This window comes from Lycium barbarum, chromosome 11 (assembly GCF_019175385.1).
Source record: "Lycium barbarum isolate Lr01 chromosome 11, ASM1917538v2, whole genome shotgun sequence".
Taxonomy (NCBI): domain Eukaryota; kingdom Viridiplantae; phylum Streptophyta; class Magnoliopsida; order Solanales; family Solanaceae; genus Lycium; species Lycium barbarum.
Genome location: NC_083347.1, coordinates 91,972,072 through 91,992,601, shown reverse-complemented (window position 1 = coordinate 91,992,601; position 20,530 = coordinate 91,972,072).

Sequence of the window (20,530 nt, the reverse complement as noted above, 5' to 3'; positions counted from 1 at the left end):
TACATGATGTATGCATACGTATACGGGGAAGATGGAGATAAGGGCAGCGTGTTATATACGCATATCCACCTGATCAGTTGGCATTATATGACATGATATCGTCCCGGACGCGGGATGCCCGAACGCGGGATGTGTATATTTATAGTTAAATGGATCGGCTGCCGACGCCTCGGCAATATGATATGTCCTATTTTTATATATATACATATATGAACAAGGAAAGATTTTTAAAGGAAAGCTAAGCATGCATAGCATCTGCCAAGGGCATATATATATATACAGGTTATGTTTCTACCTCAGGACATGCGCTATTACTCTTTTATGTCGTTATCTCCCGTTTTATATTTCCCGTATGCTATTATTCATGCCTTACATACTCGGTACACTATTCGTACTGACGTCCCTTCTTGTGGACGCTGCGTTTCATGCCGCGCAGGTCAGCAGACAGACGGTTTTGGTTCCTAGAAGCCTCACCAGCAACACTTAGCAGCGCTCCAGTTGTTCCGGAGCCTCACTTCCTTGGTACTATGTTGTATATATATTCGGGCACGACAGTACTTGGCCCTTCTTATGTACATGTGTACTATGTCTAGAGGCTCGTAGGCAGATATGTACAGTTAGATGTCTTGTATTTTGAATTGTTCGCGTCTCTGTATAATGTGATAACAACGCTTACTAGTCTATGTTTATGATGACGCGGCTAATGTTAAAGCTCAGCAATGAAAAAAAAATGTATAGCACAGTTCCTACGGCCCGCTGAGAAGTAAAGGTAAAATGATAGATAAGGGGTGCTCGGTACAAGTATCGGGTACTCGTCACGGCCCTTAGTCGGGTCGTGACACATATAACAGATCCCGGCCCTCTAGTAAGGGACACGGTGGATGGACTCCTTATGTATGCTGACATCATATATCACAGATGCATATAATAGTACCCGACCCTCTGGTAAGGGACGCGGTGAACAAAATCATCAATGCATGTCAGAGTCATATATCACATATGCATATAACGTGCCCCGGCCCTCCCATGAGGGACGCGGTAAATCATATATCATGTATACATCTAACGTGCCCCGGCCCTCCCGTGAGGGACGCGGTAAATCATATGTCATGTATGCATATAATGTGCCCCGACCCTCCCTGAGGGACGCGGTGAATCATATATCATGTATGCCAATGTCATGTATCATATATGCATGTAACGTGCCCCGGCCCTCCCGTGAGGGACGCGGTAAATCATATATCATGTATACATCTAACGTGCCCCGGCCCTCCCGTGAGGGACGCGGTAAATCATATGTCATGTATGCATATAACGTGCCCCGACCCTCCCGTGAGGGACGCGGTGAATCATATATCATGTATGCCAATGTCATGTATCATATATGCATGTAACGTGCCCCGGCCCTCCTTTGTGGGACGCGGTGAATAAATCATGTGCCATCCTGGCCACCACCCCGTCATCACATCATAATGTCATCATATCATATATAACATGCCCCGGCCCGCAAGTGAGAGGGACGAGGTGAACAATGTAGAGAAGTACGCACGAGAACATACCCTGGCCCGGGACGCAGTGGAGAACATACTGAGACTTGCACGAACAGAGTAGTGCGAAACCATATGCACGTAAATCAAGACTCGACAGACCGGTATACTTACCGACACATGAAGGCTCAGAAACCAATTTCGGGTCAATCCGACTTAGTATAAGAAAGTTATAAGCGTTCGAAGTACAGAACGTTCTACAAGCGTTTCAGAAGCCGTTTTTGAAAAATCAAGCAACAACCATATCAAGTACCCTTCAGATATCGTTATGGATTAAATCAAATATAACTTTTGGAACCATATGTACGTGAAAGTTACGGACATTTTTACCACAGAACTTTTACGAACGTTTCAAAGCAAATCCGAGATCTCTTATGAAAGTTAGGGACATTAAAACATACAAATCTCTTTTAGAAACACATTTCTTTATGCTTATCTCGTTATTCAATCATATAATAAGCTCGATCATATTAGACATATTTATATCAGAAGTGAATCAGAATCATAGACAACCTCGGAAACATATCAAATAGAGCTTCGGAAATCATAGATACATATCAAAAAGGTGAATACGAATCATAAACAGACTCGGAATCACAGAATAGAGTCATCCCCAAGATGCATATCATACCTTATTTGGCTCTAGGACATGCCAAAGAATGAAAGGGTAAGCCTTACATATCTGTGCCACACCTTATTAGCTACGCTTATTTGCCCAAGCTCGCTAGTCTACATTCAAAAGAACCGACATAATCATTAGACTTATCGACACATACTTGTCTTAGTCTTTCAAATGAATTCGTTTATAATCTGCCGAAATTTCGGCAGCATTTCCCCTGTACATACACCATCCCCGAGAATCTTACTCGGCCAATTTATCAATCAACAATCTCGAGAATTTAACTCGGCCAAAATATCAACAACAATACCAACAATCATGCCAACAATATCCACAATCAATTCAAGACACATTCTAACATTAACAACCCTTGTCACATAATTCAACGACATTCCATCCATATTCAATTCGATCACATATGGCCAAGTTACCATCAATGATCTCACATCTAAGTATTAATTCGAAATCATTCTAACATGGTTCAAGAATCACTTCAAACAATTCACATAACATTCCAAACAATCTAGCCAATATGCCATTCCACCCGAAACCTTCCAAATGCAACAAGAACCATAACAACATACTTCCTTCTTTCAAATTCAATTACAACAACCCAACTTACAATCTTCCAAACACATGTCTCATTTCCAAATTCATGAAGTATATTTACAACATACACATTAGCAACTCTATTCTTATAATTATAAGGAATCACACTAATGTCACATTAACTTCTTCCATAATCCACAAACAATTACAACTTCATTTTCAACCATTAAATCCTCATTTTACATCATAGAATCCACAACTCAACAATAAAACTACTAAATAAAATTATTTCATCTTTCCTACACAACACCACTATATTCGGCCAAGCACCATACACACATATTTCATGAATTCCATTCATTTCCTCATACTACAATACTCAACAACATGCATAGACCATCAATAACATATGAAAGAGAGTTAAACCTTACCTTTTTCCTATTAGCTCTTCAACTTGGCTAAAGTTGCTCCTCTTAAAAATGGATGGTTTTATTGCTCCAACAATTATACCACGTTAAAGAGGACCTTCAAATTAGTAGGAAAGCTAAAAGAAAATTATTTTTCTTGGCCAATATTGTGGACACCATTTTCGGCCAAGCCATGGCCGAATGGTGCCTTCTCTCCTTTTCTCCATGCTTCTTGAATTTTCTAAGGATGAAATGAAAATATGACCACTTGGTCATCTAATTATACACAAGGATAATTAATTTAATTGGGCCAAGCCCACCCCAAGTGCACGGCCAACATGGCCCTTTTTATTCAAGCCCACTTCTTCCTTTTTTTTTGTTTGTATTTAGTCTTGTAATTCACGAAAAATATTTTCCAAATTCCGAATTTGCCCTTAGCCTTCCTCCATATTACCATAAACCATCTTGTGAATTTTCCTTTTTACCCTTAGCTTTTCTCAATATTATTCATAAATAATATTCATAACAACTTGTACATTAAAATAATTTTGGAAAATGGTCTTGCCCATAACTTCTCGCAATTATCCGAAAGTACAAAATACGGGCTATAACATTTGGAAAGAAGAGAAAGTTAGTCCTTAGGTTCATTGGTCTGTTTGGTATCGTTCAGCGCATTGATAAGTTACCCTATGAGTCGGCTTTGCCTCCTAGTTTATTGGGCGTTCACCCCGTATTTCATATTTTGATGCCAAAGAAGTACCATTCGGATAGTTCTTATGTGATTAGATAGGATTCGGTAATGGTTGATCAGAACCTATCCTATGAGGAGGAGCTGATTGCTATCTTAGACCGGCAAATTCACAAGTTGAGATCCAAGGATATTACTTTTGTGATGGTTCAATGGAGAGGTCGTCCGGTAGAGGACCAAGTTAGATATGACGGCAAAATCTTGGTCGTTTGGGGTTGACTTGGTCAGCGAGACCTCTTTTAGGAATTCCAAGTGTGCGAGTGAGTTCGTAGCATGTTTTTACATATGTCCGCATATTCATTTTGTATTGGAGAGGTTTCGGGAAAGTCACGAGATTTCAGGGTGTGAGAGTCAAAACTAGATATTTGCTGGTTCTGGTGTATTCGCTTTCATGAAGGGGGTTCCGCCCCAGCGAGAGAAGGCTCGCAGGAGCAATGTTGGGGTGATTTGGCCTATTTCCACTTCTGTGAAAACATCTCCGCAGGAGCGATGTCACTGCTACGGAACCGGAGTGTTTAATGAATTTATGCCTCGGCGAGATTCCTTCTGCCGAAGCAAGTGAGCAGGTGCGATAATAAGGGCGCGCAGCGGCGAGAAATCGTTGAGTTGAATACTATTTAGTATCTCTTTAAACTTAGACCTATCATTCAAAGCCCTTAAGTCTTGACAACGATTTTGAAGGCAATTGAGGAGATTTCAAGGAGAAACCATTGGGTAAGTCTTCTAAACTTGATATTATGATTATTCTCATTATTTAGATTCATAACCCATCCTTAGAGTGCTTGAATTAAAAAGGAAATTGAGGGGTTTTGGAACCTAACCTATGAATTGGGGGCTTTGGTATTCGAGAATGATTTAGTGAATATTAATGGATGATTCTTGGTTTATGAGTTGTATTAAGCATGAGCAACATGATTCTAGATTCACTTAATTATGTTTTACCCGTTTGGATTCAGAAACCTAATTTTAGGGCTTTATTTTGGGATTTGGATTTATGTAGCAATATGAATGTTAATGGATTCGTATTCTAACGTATAATCCATATTTGACTAGACTTTGATCATTCGGAAATCACTTGAAACGGCAAGCGGGCTTTATGATTCGAGATTTGGCATTCATGGCAAGTTGATACCATTTACTCTTTCTTGAATGTGTGGTTGGTTAAAAATGAATCTGTTACACCTCATGAATTTTCGCGTCGTCGTAAGCAAACTAATATGAGTCCAGAGAGGCTATGATACTCCTAAAAGGTTAAGGAAGACTTTTAATAAGTGTTAGACAAGTATTTAAGGGTTTCGGGATTAAGAGAATTGAAGAAATTAGGTTCGTTGAAAATTTGGAAAAACATGGCAGAATTTTTGACAGGATTTTGGTCCAACTTTGACGAGGCATATCTCCTATAATATAAGGAGTTACGGAATCCATAACCAACATAAATTGAAGTTCAACGAGTCTTCTTTCCAATGCAACTGACAAATCGCATTTCTGTGAAGTAAGGCAGAAAGTACGGCCCGTAAAATAAAGTACGTCCCTCACTTTTGGGGCGTATTTTGCCAAAATTTCCAGAAAGTTAAAATGTTTTCCTCCAAAGTAAAGGATGAACAGTATCATGTACTTTAAAGTACGTGATGAACAGTACCCGTACTTTGCCCGAAATTTTAAGAAATTTGAGTTGGTGGAATTTTTTTTCCCAAGCTTTTAAATACCCATTTCCACGACTTGGGCCTCATTTTTCACCAAAAATCAATCCCTAATTTCTCTCAAAGCTCCTCTTAACGCCCATAAACACACCAAATATTCCAAATCAAATCAAGAGAAGATCAACCTTGAAAACCTAGTTAATTTATGGAAGTTGGATGTTCTTGCTTTCGCTTGGTGTTGTGGTGAACTTGGCCTTGAAACAAGTTGTTTGAGTTGAAGTTCTTCAAATACATGGTATGTTCTTCACCCTATTTGTATGGTTGAGTTGATGTGAAGGTTTAATACCCCTTAGAAGGGAAAAGAATTAAAGTGGAGAAGCTATAAATGTTGTAGTGAAGAAGGTGACTATGAGGTGAACTCGAAAAGGGGATTTGGATAAATTTGAGACTAATTCAAATGTAACTTCTTGATTATGATATTATGAATGTTGTTATTGTTGTTTGGGGGTTGTTTTGCAATATGGTGGAAGTTGATAAAATAGGGGAAGTGCTGCCCAAATTTCAGTAGTTCGTAATTATGCTAGTTTGAACTTAAGAAGGTTTTCAAGACTTAACCTTAGTGTAAACCCTCTTGAATGTAGATTTCGCGGACTTTGGAGGAGAATGTTAAGTAAATAGAAGTCGTAAAGGTATGTTAAGTCTAGCCCCTTTCTTTCAAAGGCATGATTCCCATGTTGTGATTCTATCCATATTTTCCATAACCTTCTTACCTCCAAAAGTTAGAAATTCATGATTCTTAAAGCTCTTTATGATGATAAAGATGAGATTTTTTCTATGATGATCATCATGATGATGATTTTATTTCTAGAAGTCCTAAAGCTTATGATTATTATGCCATTATGAGATTATTGAGTTATTTCATGAATCCCTTGATTTTATTCATTGTTGTTGATCTCCACTTATGCATTGTTCCTTTGGGGTGAGATATAGCGATGATGAGTATTCCATAAGATAATCGGAGGTTACCGACCTTATGTCTGTCACGACCCAACTAGGGCCGCGACGAGCACCCGGGCACCCCTTGACTTATAATTACATTTACATCTAGGTGAGCCATATATTAAGATATACATTTCTATTCATCAATCATACTAGTCCCGTTGGACGATAACACCTTTATATCATCATTGGTATCTATGCCATGTCAATATACATAAGCCTGCATGGCTTGACAAAATGATATACAAAATATAGGCCGACAAGGCCAGACATACCTAACCATATACACATGTCTACGAGCCTCTCAGGAGTGTATAACATATCATATTGGCGGGACAAGACCCCGCTATGCCCATAATTATGTACGCAAAAGAATAAGTACCCCAAAAGCTATGGCTCCGAATGAGATGGAGCTCTGCTATGTAATCTCTGAGAACGTGGCTATGGATCGAGTCTGTCTCCCTGTGCACCTGCGGGCATGACGCAGCGTCCACAAACAAAAGGACGTCAGCATGAAGAATGTACTGAGTATGTAAAGCATGATCAATATCAACATAGAAGCATAATATACAATCATATGAGATAGCATAGGATGGGATATAGGAACATCACCGTCATAAGCACTTACTTTCCTTATCTAGGAACTTTTCATTTCTAATGCGTATTCGTGTACATACATCCATATCCGTATCCGTATCCGTACATATTCTTATTCGTGATCGTACCGTATTCGTATTCATTCTCATATCTATATCGCCATATCATATACATCATCATATCATATACATAGAATTTACATAGCATACCCGACCATGCAGGATCGGTGGTTCATACATACTTGGCCAACCAAGGCTCAAGGTCACACATACTTGGCCCTACCAAGGCTTCAGGGTTACATCTACCTGGCCCTACCAAGGCGTCAGGGTTATCCGTACCATCTGCAGAGGTGTGCGCACATTACATAATCATATACATACATACTTACATATCTTCCCTGGCCTCATAAGCTCGGGGTTCCATAATAGTCATACATCGATACATATACATAATAACTCATAAGCATCTTTAATATTATCATCTCTATCATCATCGTTATCGTTATCGCTATTACCATTATTATCGTCAGCTATATCATTAATACTATTATCGTCAGTCATCACATCTATCTTTATAGACTTACTCGTCATATGAGGAATTTGGTACAATCGTAGCGTATCAAGCATCGTGAGCTTATTAGCTCGGAAGATCAAATCATTAGAAGAAATCATGGTCTTATAGAAGATTTAGACGTTTGGCCAAAGAACCATGCCTTATGAAAGAAGGGTTAGCCTTACATACGTTTCTGTTCGACTATTTATCACTTGTACGTCCCCCTTCAACGATCGCGTTTCTACCTTCATTAAAGTCATACTTTCATTAGAATCGATAGCTAGCATATATGACTAAAACTAGAGAAAATCGAACAGCATCTCCTTTATTTATAAGACATTCCTCCATAATGCATATCAACTCCCAAACGTCAATAATACATTCACAATATCATAACAATAGTCATCATTCATCCACTTTATCCACATTTCTCAATTTACTTTCAATCACCCATATCCATGGCCATAACACACGACTACGTTCATTCACATACATTGTCTATCCCATGTTCTCAAAATCATTCATAACGTATTTTTATCACAACACATCAAGAATCATGACTCAATTCAAGCTATTACTCAAAATGACACTATTCCACATTCATGACCCATCTTTCTACACCCTTCTACAATCCAAGTATTTCAACTCTCAAATACCTTAAACAACATAGAAATACCATGAATCGTACCTTAGATGTTGTATGAACAAGCCTTGGTTGATAATGCTCCACTTGAGCAAAAACCCGAGTTCATCTCGATTAGGATTTCTTGGCTTGAATGATCTTTAGTGGGTTTTCTTACACTTGATTCACTTGGTTTATGTTTTTGATCACTAATAATCCTTGAATTCTTGTGGAATAAATGTAGAGATATGTTTTAGAGAGAAGGGGTGTCATATAGAAGTGAAATGAAATAAGACTTGGTCCCTCTATTTAATGATCCAAATCTGTCCCGACCGTATATACGCACCAACATACGGTCCGTATAATTTGCACGGGCCGTATGTTTGGCCGTATATTTGGTCTAGAAACTTATGCCATTTTGGGCTGATTATACGGTCACAAACATACGGACCGTATAATTTATACGGCCAGTATGTTTGGCTGTATAATCCCAGTGGTTCCGAAGTTCATTTCGTCGACTCGTTTGATCTCCAATCCTTATGGAACCTTCTTAGCACTTGTTCAACACCTCAATAACAATCTAAGGGACGTTATCACTCTCTTCCAAGACATCATTAAAGCCTCGTTTACTCGTTACTCATATTTCCTTTCCGATACCTATCGTATGTCTTGCCTTCTCTTGGCCAACTTTCTCATCTAATATCAGATGCCCTTGAAACCTCACTTAGGGTCATCAAATGTTATTTCTTACTCATAGGAATATCGTATACTTGTACTCATCACTAGTCTATTCACTTATGCATCAACGGAAGATTTTCTAAGGTGTAACAATGTCACTCCGATAAAGTCGTAGCATTTACTTGGGCTTTCATGCATGCTATCTATCGTATATGATATATATGGATACATGAGTATGTATACATGGGATATGGGGAAAGGTGAGGCGTTATATACGCATAGCCACCTGATCAGTTGGCCTATTATGATATTGTCCCGGACGCGTGATATATGGATAAATGGATCGGGCCGTTCGTTCTGCGGCAATATATAGATATATAATGAATATATGGATAAGTGGATCGGGCTGCACGTTCCGTAGCAATATATGATATTACATATTGGGCTACAGCATTAATGATGATATATATAAATATATGTATGAAAGATGTTAAAGAAAATTAACATGCATGATATCCGCTTTCAGAGGCAATCAGTTACAGGTTATCTCTTTATCTCATACTTCTTTAGTTCTTTACGATGTTATTATTCATGCCTTACATACTCAGTACATTTTTTGTACTCACGTCCTTTCTTTTGTGGACACTGCGGCCCGCAGGTAGACAAGGAGACGGTCTAGATTCCTAGGAGCTTATTCAGCAGACTTACAGGAGCACTCCACTACTCCGGAGTTGTAGTTTATTTTTATATTCTTTTGTGTACATAATGGGGAATGGCGGGGTCCTATCCCGTCCTTATGATTTTCAGTATTCCAGTTAGAGGCTCGTAGACATAAGTGGGTAGTAGATGTCTTATGATCTCTTTAGTGTATATCATTTTATAGCATCATGGGCTTATATATTTGTTTACATATGTTTTGAGGAGTAATTGAAGACTGTCTCATATTAAGTGTTCCTTTGAGAATTGTATTTATTCAGGATGAGGTAGATGATAAAAGGAAAGGTGGTGCTCGGTAGGTTAGCTCCGGTTACCCGTCATGGCCCTCTAGTTGGGTCGTGACAGAATCAAATAAGAGGGTTATAGGTTAATTAAGGGGGTTCCGATACTTGTGAGGTGACGAGCACCAGTATCAGATAGCGGTCTTCATTTTAAGGGTGTTTGCAGGCTTTCAATTGTATAGTTGCTCTGAATGCCATGCTTTGGGCACTAGATGATAGATTAGTACAATCCAGTGGATCTATGATTGGGGTCTGATTCTCGTACTTTATGTCTCTTATTATTGCCTGTCTTATTTTTTGTGTGCACATCAGTCATATATCCTCGTTGGGAATGAAAAAAGAAACTAAAAGGTGAAGCCTAATGATACTGAGAACCTAAGAATGGATTTCATGAATATATATTTGCCCTTGATTTGATGTATGCCATGTTCATACTTTATATGTATTGCATGCATACTATTTGAGGATTTGATTGTGAGTCTGAGGGGATCTAGTTCCGGATGAGTGATGATGCTTTAGAGCATTCGGTTGACAAATGAGTCTGGTCGGCTAAGTGACAGGTTCTTGAGACATGATAGGTGGAAAACCGTGATACGAGGGTGCTACCGAAGCAGTCCCTGATCTGAATACTTTCTGGAGCAGTGATATATAGGCCTCATGAGCCCCTCATGGGTGACGATTCATTGACATTTGAATGTGTGTATAATGAGAAGTGGAGTAAGTTCCTTGCATTGCATCGCATCCATTCATTCCTTATGCTGTTTGTTGTGAATTCGTATTGACTTGTCTTATCTTGATATCTACCTGCTATGTGAGTTTAACTGTTTAAATATGATTATCCTGTATCTTAGACTAATGGCAGACTAGTCTGGTTGTCGTATCGTGAACCAACTCTCATCTCCATTTTGGACTAGGTCAGTCAACGATGCTGATGAGTACCCGTTCATTATTGTACTCACGCTACACTTGATGCACCTTTTTATGTGCGGATTCGGTCCTCAATACTAGTAGAGCTCATGAATATTAGGTTGCCCGTTAGGAGTTTTCCTGAGAGATTGGGGTGAGCACCATAGTTCTGGACAGCTCCGGACTCTTTTCTATTTATTACTTTCTGTCTCTCCTCATTTCAAATAGTTCCCTTGATGTATTCCAGACTATTTTTACTCTTTAGTAGTCTTTGTATGCAGGTGACATCAGATTTTGGGATAACTGTGATAAGTTTCTAAGTATTTTATTTAAGATTGTTTAAGACTTGAAAATCGATTTGTATGATTTATTTTCGCATTTGGTTTTCCGCTTGAAAAAGGTACGTTAATTTCTTGTGTTGGGTTACTAGCACAGTGGGGCTAGTGCCATCACGACTTGAGATTTGGGGTCGTGACAACATTACTGTAAGTCTTATGTGGATGTGCTTAGTGATTACTTCATTCTCATACTTCATGGATTCCGACGTGATACTTTTATGCTTAAGTTGTTGTTCTTGGACTGTGTAGTGTTTATACTTGATTGCGAGCATGCATATTCTTTAATTGCATTCTTTATATATGTTAGCTAACTGTTTTCGGCTTATGATACCTACCAGTACATAGTTGTACTGATACTGCTCTTGCTACACCCTTTTCGGGGTGTAGAGTTGTGCCAGGTACATGAGCAAAATTCGGTTAGCCTTCAAGGATCTCATGGAGTTCATCTAGACTTTTCTATTTAAATTTCATTCTAAATAGAAGTATTTAGGTCATGGCTGTAACCATTATTCAACTTGTGTACTTTGGAGCACTTGTACTATTCAGACCAAATTCCTTAGGTAGTTCATGTATTTTCGCACTTAATACTGTTATATGATATTTGAGACTTATTAGCATTTATATTATTCTTCCACATTAATAGATTGTATGTTGGGAAAGGGAAGGGTTCACCCACCAGGGGGAGTGTGTGGCTGCCCCCTCGACTATCACGACCCAAATCGATGGGCCATGACCAGTGCCCAAACAGGACACCCGTATACGAAACTGCTCGATATGATCAGACCGAAACTGGAAATAATATGACAATCTTTAAAAGCACGTTGTAAACACATCATATCATACATCAAAAAGAACCTGTCTCTTGAGAAGCCACAACTAACTAAACATAACAAAACATGCAAGCCGATAAGGCTGCCACTATGCCTGGGAATATCTAAAACGAACTACATCTGCATAGCTGATCAAACCGTATATATGCAACCCACATATGTCTACAGACCACTAAGAGTATAACAGAGCCTATATCAAAGGATCTGTACCAAAACGACTCGAGCTCCGGAACACTAGAGCCCTCCAAGCAGGTGAGCTGAAGTCCTAAACCGGAGGATCACCAAACTGAGTGTTTGTACCTGCAGGCATGAAACGCAGCCCCCGAAGAAAGGGGGTCAGTACGAATAGTCTAATGAGTATGTAAGGCATGAAATCAACATGTACATAAAATCCTAGAAAACATCTGAGATATGCCAATGAATGGGCAAACTAAATGCATCAGTACAGTTATATCAAAGAAACATATATATCCATAGAAATATCACAATAAAGGCCACAGCGTCACCCCCTGTCAACTGTGCCATATATACACACACCACAACAAAGGCAACAGCGTCACCCTCTGTCAACTGTACCATACATATACACATCACAACAAAGGCCACGGCGTCACCCCTATCAACTATGCCATACGTATAAACATCACAATAAAGGCCACAGCGTCAGCCCTGTCAACTATGCCATATATACACACAACAAAGGTCACAGCGTCACCCCCGGTCAACTGTGCCATATATACACACAACAAAGGTCACAGCGTCACCCCTTGTCAATTGTGCCTTATATATCTACAACAAAGGTCACAGCGTCACTCCCTATCAACTGTGCCTTATATATACATGAAGAATGAAAATGAATGCAGTGCATAATCAAAAAGAAATAATAGAACTCTGTAATGTCACAAAATAGCTATATACATATATTATACTCAAGGCATGCATAGGAGTTCAACTAAAAACTATCGCTCTATCCCACCTTGAAGGAACAATTTATAAGGTGAGATCAACAACAATGAAATTAATCGAGAAAGTCATAAAATAGCTTAACATTTTTACATCATCGTTGAAATCATATTTGAGACCTTTAAGCATAAAATCATCCTCAACGTAATCCTCATAAATACATTCTCATTTTTAACATCATAAGAAGCTTTAAGAGTCATAAACTTCTAGCGTTGGAAATGAAAGAGGTTGTGAAAACACTTATGGACTCATACCATAGGAATCATGCCTTCGAAAGAAAGAGACGAGCCTTAACAAACCTTTCCGGTCACCTTAACTCTAACTACTGCACGCTTGTCTTTCCAAGCTCATCAATCTATATTTAAGAAAATTAATACTACTGTTAGGACCGTTATCAAATGCTTACCTTAAGTCCTTAAATTAATCTCTTTTAAATTCTACCAAAATTCGGGCAGCATCTCCCCTATTTATATGCCTAGCCCGAAATTACAATTCAGTAAACAACAATAACAACAAAAAGACCGACATCAACCATGTTATTCTCAATACCAAATACTCCATAAAACCTCCCATATAATATTTATCTACATCTCCACGAATAGTATTATTATACAGCTATTTAACGGTTCTATCTCCATAAATAAATCAAAATTAACATTAATAATAGAATATTCATACCTTAATCTTGATAATATCGCTATAACTTCACTTTTTTCACCTTAAACTTGAACACCACGCATCGCTATACGATTCTATACTCGCAACTATACGTTGCCTGGACCGGAATTCGGGAATTATAGCTGATTTAGGCTTGAAATTTGGGTTTGGGAGTTTGGGAGCTTTCTAGAGAAATTTGGAATAATTTGGAAGATGTTGGGCTGAAAAAGAGGGGGCAAGCTCCTTTAATATTTGTTCAAGTTCGGGTCGGGTACTGTAGCAGGTCGGTTACTGTAGCAGTACTTAGCACGCGTTTCTGTTCTGTCAGCCGAACTTGTAATGTCCATAATTCTCTACTATGACGTCCTATGAACGAGCGGTTTATTGCGTTGGAAACTAGACTCGACGAACGTCATTTTAGGCTTTTGAAACACCTTATAACTCCTCATATACTTGGAGATATACCCCTCTAAATTTGACCAAAAAGTTTGTCCAGAATTGTGCCAACCTTTTTTTTCCAAATTTTTGACAAACTTATTTTCTTCGCTTTGCTTGGTCTCAGAATCTTCTAAAACTCTCCATGCATGATATTTATCATTAATCAAATGATATTTATCATTAATCATACTTGATAATGGTCATTTCCTTTACTTCGTTGTTACAAACTTCCCATGGCTTGTACCTTCCAAAACTTCATGGAACGTCTCCGATACTCCATTAATATGGTGAAGTACGTGGCATGCTAATGCTCTAAGAATGCGAGGTGTAACATCCTTCCCCCCTTAGGAACATTCGTCCTCGAATGTTGTAGCTTGCGAGCTTACGACGTTTTTATTAGTTTCTTGAAATGGTTGTCCTCCTTTAGTTCCTAATCTCAATGCTCTTATACTATGGGCTCATTCATCTTCTTTCATATCTCCCAATTCTCTATCAAACTCATTCACTAGTTCCATATCCTCATGTTCTTATGTATGTACTCAGTGGTCAACTGATATCTAGTTACTATCCTGGGACCTGTTGCCATTAAGATGGTCTTAATTCATGATTGTTACGGCTCCCTGCCAGTCTATGACCACTCTTAATTGTTGTACTCTTTTTCCTTACTCCTTATTTCTCTGCTAGTAGACAAATTCCCTTGTTCAGATATTACACTCTTCCTTGCTAGCTTCTAGGTGCTATTTTAGATTATCCCTTTTTGTACTCGTCGACCCTATATACATACCACATCATCTCCTTTTTAATTCCTTGGTCGAACTCTTTAATTCCTTATAATATCATCCTATTCATACCTGAAATTTTCTTACAATATCCTCTCCTCAGTTTTAGCATAATTTCAATATAAACTCATAAACATGGAACTAAGATAAAATCCTACTTAATCAAAACTTCTTTTTGATATGAGTATGCTTTCTTATTAAGTCCTTGATTCTCTTGTGTCGGTGATCATTTGAGACTTAAATTAGCCAATGTTCTTCTTTGACTTCCTATCGTTGTTCTTACACCATTTGTGTCGGCCATTGCATCAAGACGATTGTCTATATGGTTCTATAACATATACTCTCACATTTGATATGACCGGCGAGACTTGTGAGGTACTTTCTAATCTTAGGTATCACTGCTGTCTTGCTATTCATAGGCACATTATCTCCCTTTCCTTTGGAGATCATTGAACTCCCTATACTTATTCCTCTTGCTAAAACTTTCATCTCTTCTAGTGCTAAGATTTTCCTTTCTTGAGCTTCGGAATATTGTAGCTTATCTTAGAACTGAATTTGTTCCCCCACCCCCACCCCCCCACCTTTTAAAGGATGTTTTCATATACTGTAACCTTTGAGTGTTAACCGTCTTTGATAGTCATCTGGCCGACCTTAGCGATCCTTCAACTCCTCTATTCCATATAATGCCGGAGTTCTTTTTATCGCACGGTTTAACTTGTTTTCCTTTTTGCTAGTTGAGTTCTTGTATCAAATCAAAATGTTTATACATATCGGATAAAATCCAAACGCCTTCTTTATTGTCTTTTCACTTCTACCTCTCATGACTAGTAGTCCCCTAGGTTAATGAATTAATAGGGACATCGGAATTCATTAAGCCCCTTATAGAGTGTCCGACTATACCACACTCTTTTAGCCTTAGTCTTTCTCCATGACAATCTTCTTAATATACTTGAAATTCTCCTTGACTACTTGTTTGCATCGCAGCTATGCATCATAGTCTATTTAGTGTTCTGCCAGCTCTTGTTCTTAACATGAAATCCTCACAAAGTACACCCTTTCCTTTCTTCTTTCGTCGAGTCTTCATCTTCCTTTATGATACTACAACTTGTGCACACACATATAGATATATAACTAAAAAAAAATTGGTTTTCTTCATGATCGCATCTTTGCATCTTTCACATAACTATTGCCTTATAATTTCATTTTTTTCCCTTGGACAAGCCTACTGATTCACTAACCTTCTCCTTGTTGTCAGCGGCCACATAATTCCCTTTAACCATTTCATTGACACCTTCTCCTTCCTTTAGTCCTCATATTTTCTTTTACTTGTACAATGCCTATTTCCATTAGTCATTCTTTACTCTTAGGTTAGGAAACTTTAGAGTGTTTCGTTACGAGTGCGAATCCCTTTTAACACTGAAAATCCCTTTTTGCCCTAAGTTCTCCTTCTATTTAGGTCTATACCATACCATCCCGTCACTATTCCATGCCCTTCTATCCACTGTTAGTCCTTCCACCCGTTTAGCTCATTTACTCGCAATTCTTCCTAACTATGTGTTCGTGTTGCAGCCGTACATCAAGTTTTCCTAGTGTCCTACTACTTCTTGCTCTTAGCACGGAATTCTTACATTTTACACTCTCTCCAAGCTTCATTCATCGAGCCTTTATCCGTCCTTCTGACGCTATGGCCGAGTTGTCTTCCATACATGTTCCTTACATTTCATTCTACTCCCTCTATGACCTAATCCCACGGCCTTGACCAAAATTTTTGTCCTATGCCATTAATTTTCTAATCATTTGTGTCGTCCTATCATCATCGTTATTATCTCAATGATTGATCGGTTTCTTACAGCTAAATTGTTAAAGTATCCTATGTACCCCCGGGGTTAAAGATTTCCAGCTACTTTACTCCTAAATGCTCTCCTTTCCTCCTATTATAACATTGACCCTAAAGTTCATATAATAACCTTTTAGAGTTGCAGATCCGTTTTATTTCCAAATCATCTTTTAGGAGGGCTTCCTCCCTTTCCAAGGTGATTATGTCTGCTTGGCCGTGCCTTTAGTTCCTCGATTGCTTCTCAAGAACTGGGAATCCCCTAACATTGTTACCGAACCTGCTTATTCTTCCTCACTACCCCTTCCTCTTCGTGGTTACTTCCCTTCAGTCCTACTTACCAGTATTTGTTCTCCTAATTCTGTACGTTCATTTCCTGTCCGTGCTATCATACACTATTCCTTTCACACACCTAGTCCCAAATTTTATCCAAATAGTCCCTTGCTTTGCTCGCCATCTCTCTTGGAAGCTTTACTCACCCTTATTTCTAACTTCTCTCTTCTTTTCTCAAGACATTCTAATCTCTTATCTTCCTATATATACTCACTTTCTTCCTTTCCCCGATGTTATTGCATTAGGACCTTTCAACTCTAACCTGCAGTAAGAATAACATTAACTTACCTTGTAACATTCGTACCATTTTTGCCACTATTCGATTAATGCCTTCCATATACTGCAACGTCAGTTGCTATGATACGCGTACCCGTTGGTACAACCACATATGAGATATCATACACATACGCATATATTTTCTAACGCCTTGCTCACAAGTACATCTGAATACTTCCAAACCTATCCTAATCCTAAAACTGTGATGCGCCTTCCTTCTCTTTGCCTATCTAGTCCGCCTAATTCTTCACGATCTTTTAGAGTTTCCAACCACTCCGCATACTCCATTTTCCCTTAGGCTACTCTATCTTCTCATTTGTCTCTTATGTCTGAATTTATAGAACTTTTAGTACGCTTCCCGGGGGGTCACCCATCCTAGTATTTCTTTTACCCCAACACGCTTAACCTTGAAACTCTGATAAAACCTGGTGTGTTAGTGCTGATATAATTGCACCCACCTTACTGCATGACCTTCATCACCTAATCTCGAGCAAGTTGAGGTCTTAACAGATTCTAAAACATTCTCGAAACGCATCTCCCTCCGAATTAGAAAGGTTCTTTATTCTTCCGACTACACAATTACTGCCTTGGCCTTTTTAATCCTCAATATCCAACTTTCACCTGTATGTATGACTACTTTCCATCCTAGATTTCAAAATTCCCCATGGTGAGGAAAACACCTTGGTTGCTGTTACTTATAAATACCGGGTTGTTGGCCCATTTTGATTTTCGCTCGCCGCTATTAAGTAATAATCTACAGTAAATACACATACACAGGAAATTCCAATAAAGGCTCATATTCCTGTAGTCGATCGGTCTCTAGCCTGATCTGGTGGACTATAAGGTGAAGTGTGCTCCTCGTCATCGTCTACCCACCATCCACTCGTCTGGCCTTCATCATCTCTCTCATCTGAGTTCAAGGAATGTAGATAACCGGGCAACTCCTGGTTTACCGATGGCCAGGATAGGGGACTGGAGTAATCCGTAACACTTACTGGGGACGTTGGTCTGACGTAGTGCTCTACCATAGGAGCAGCTGGTATAACCTCGGGGATCTCCTCCTCCTGTGTCCTAGACGAATACTCAGATAAATCCGTGTCATAACTGTCCTCTGGGGGGTCCTCCTCCTGGGAGTCAAAAACTCTGGAGGAATCGTCGATGGGTCCTCCGAGTGATCAATCTCAATGGAATAACTGAGGCTCCTCCGACTCGATCCTGGAGCCTAGGGTTCTGGATCTACTCTGGGGGCCTTCTTAGCACCCCCACTGCCTGAGGTTGATCACTTCATCTTCCGTCAGTCTGCACCTAACTACAGGAAAAAGAGGTCAGAAGCGATCTTTCCTAAACTCTGGCTCTATCGCACGATCTAAGATAGAACGAAAGGTCAATGATTCCTAAATGCCCTGCAGCCTCTTGTTTATAAGTGTGGTCGGCTTCACACCCATAAACAGGACTCTACCGGACACGGTCTGTAGACAATGCCTAGGACGAACTGCTCTGATACTACTTTTGTCACGACCCAAATCGATGGGCCATGACCAGTGCCCGAACTGGACACCCGTATACGAACCTGCTCGATATGATCAGACCGATAGTGGAAACAATATGACAATCTGTAAAAGCACGATGTAAACTCATCATATCATACATAAAAAAGAACCTGTCTCTTGAGAAGCCACGACTAACCAAACATAACAAAACATGCAAGCCGATAAGGCTGCCACTATGCGTGGAATATCCAAAACGAACAACATCTGCATAGCTGATCAAACCGTATATACGCAACCCACATATGTCTACGGATCTCTAAGAGTATAACAGAGACGATGTCAAAGGATCTGTACCAAAACGACTCGAGCTCTGGAATACTAGAGCCCTCCAAGCAGCTGAGCTGAAGTCCTAAACCGGAGGATCACCAAACAGAGTGTCTGTACCTGCAGGCATGAAACACAGCCCCCGAAGAAAGGGGGTCAGTACGAATAGTGTACTGAATATGTAAGGCATGAAATCAACATATACATAAAATCCTAGAAAACATTTGAGACATGCCAATGAATGGGCAAAATAAATGCATCAGTACAGCTATATCAAAGAAACACATATATCCATAGAAATTTCACAATAAAGGCCACAGCGTTACCCCTGTCAACTGTGCCATATATATACACACCACAACAAAGGCCACAGCGTCACCCCCTGTCAACTGTGCCATACATATACACATCACAACAAAGGCAACAACGTCACCCCCTGTCAACTTTGTCATACATATACACATCACAACAAAGGCCACAACGTCACCCCCCGTCAACTATGCCATACATATACACATCACAACAAAGGCCACAACGTCACCCCCTGTCAACTGTGCCATATATACGCACAACAAAGGTCACAGCGTCACCCCCTGTCAATTGTGCCATATATACGCACAACAAAGGTCACAGCGTCACCCCCTATCAACTGTGCCTTATATATATACAACAAAGGTCACAGCGTCACCCGTTGTCAACTGTGCTTTATATATACATGAAGAATGAAAATGAATGCAGTGCATAATCAAAAAGAAATAATAGCGCTCTGTAATGTCACAAAATAGCTATATACATATATTATACTTATGGCATGCATAGGAGTTCAACTAAAAACTATCGCTCTATCCCACCTTGAAGGAACAATTTGTAAGGTGAGATCAACAACAATGAAATTAATCGAGAAAATCATAAAATAGCTTAACATTTTTACATCATCGTTGAAATCATATTTGAGACCTTTAAGCATAAAATAATCCTCAACGTAATCCTCATAAAAACATGCTCATTTTTAACATCATAAGAAGCTTTAAGAGTCATAAACTTCTAGGTTTTGAAATGAAGGAGGTTATGAAAACACTTATGGACTCATACCATAGGAATCATGCCTTTGAAAGAAAGGGACGAGCCTTAACATACCTTTCCGATCGCCTTAACTCTAACTACTGCACGCTTGTCTTTCCAAGCTCAACAATATATATTTATGAAAATTAATACTACTGTTAGGACCATTATCAAACGCTTACCTTAAGCCCTTAAATTAATCCCTTTTAAATTCTACCAAAATTCGGGCAGCATCTCCCCTGTTTATATGCCTAGCCCGAAATTACAATTCAGTAACCAACAATAACAACAACAAGACCAACATCAACCATGTTATTCTCAATACCAAAACTCAATAAAATCTC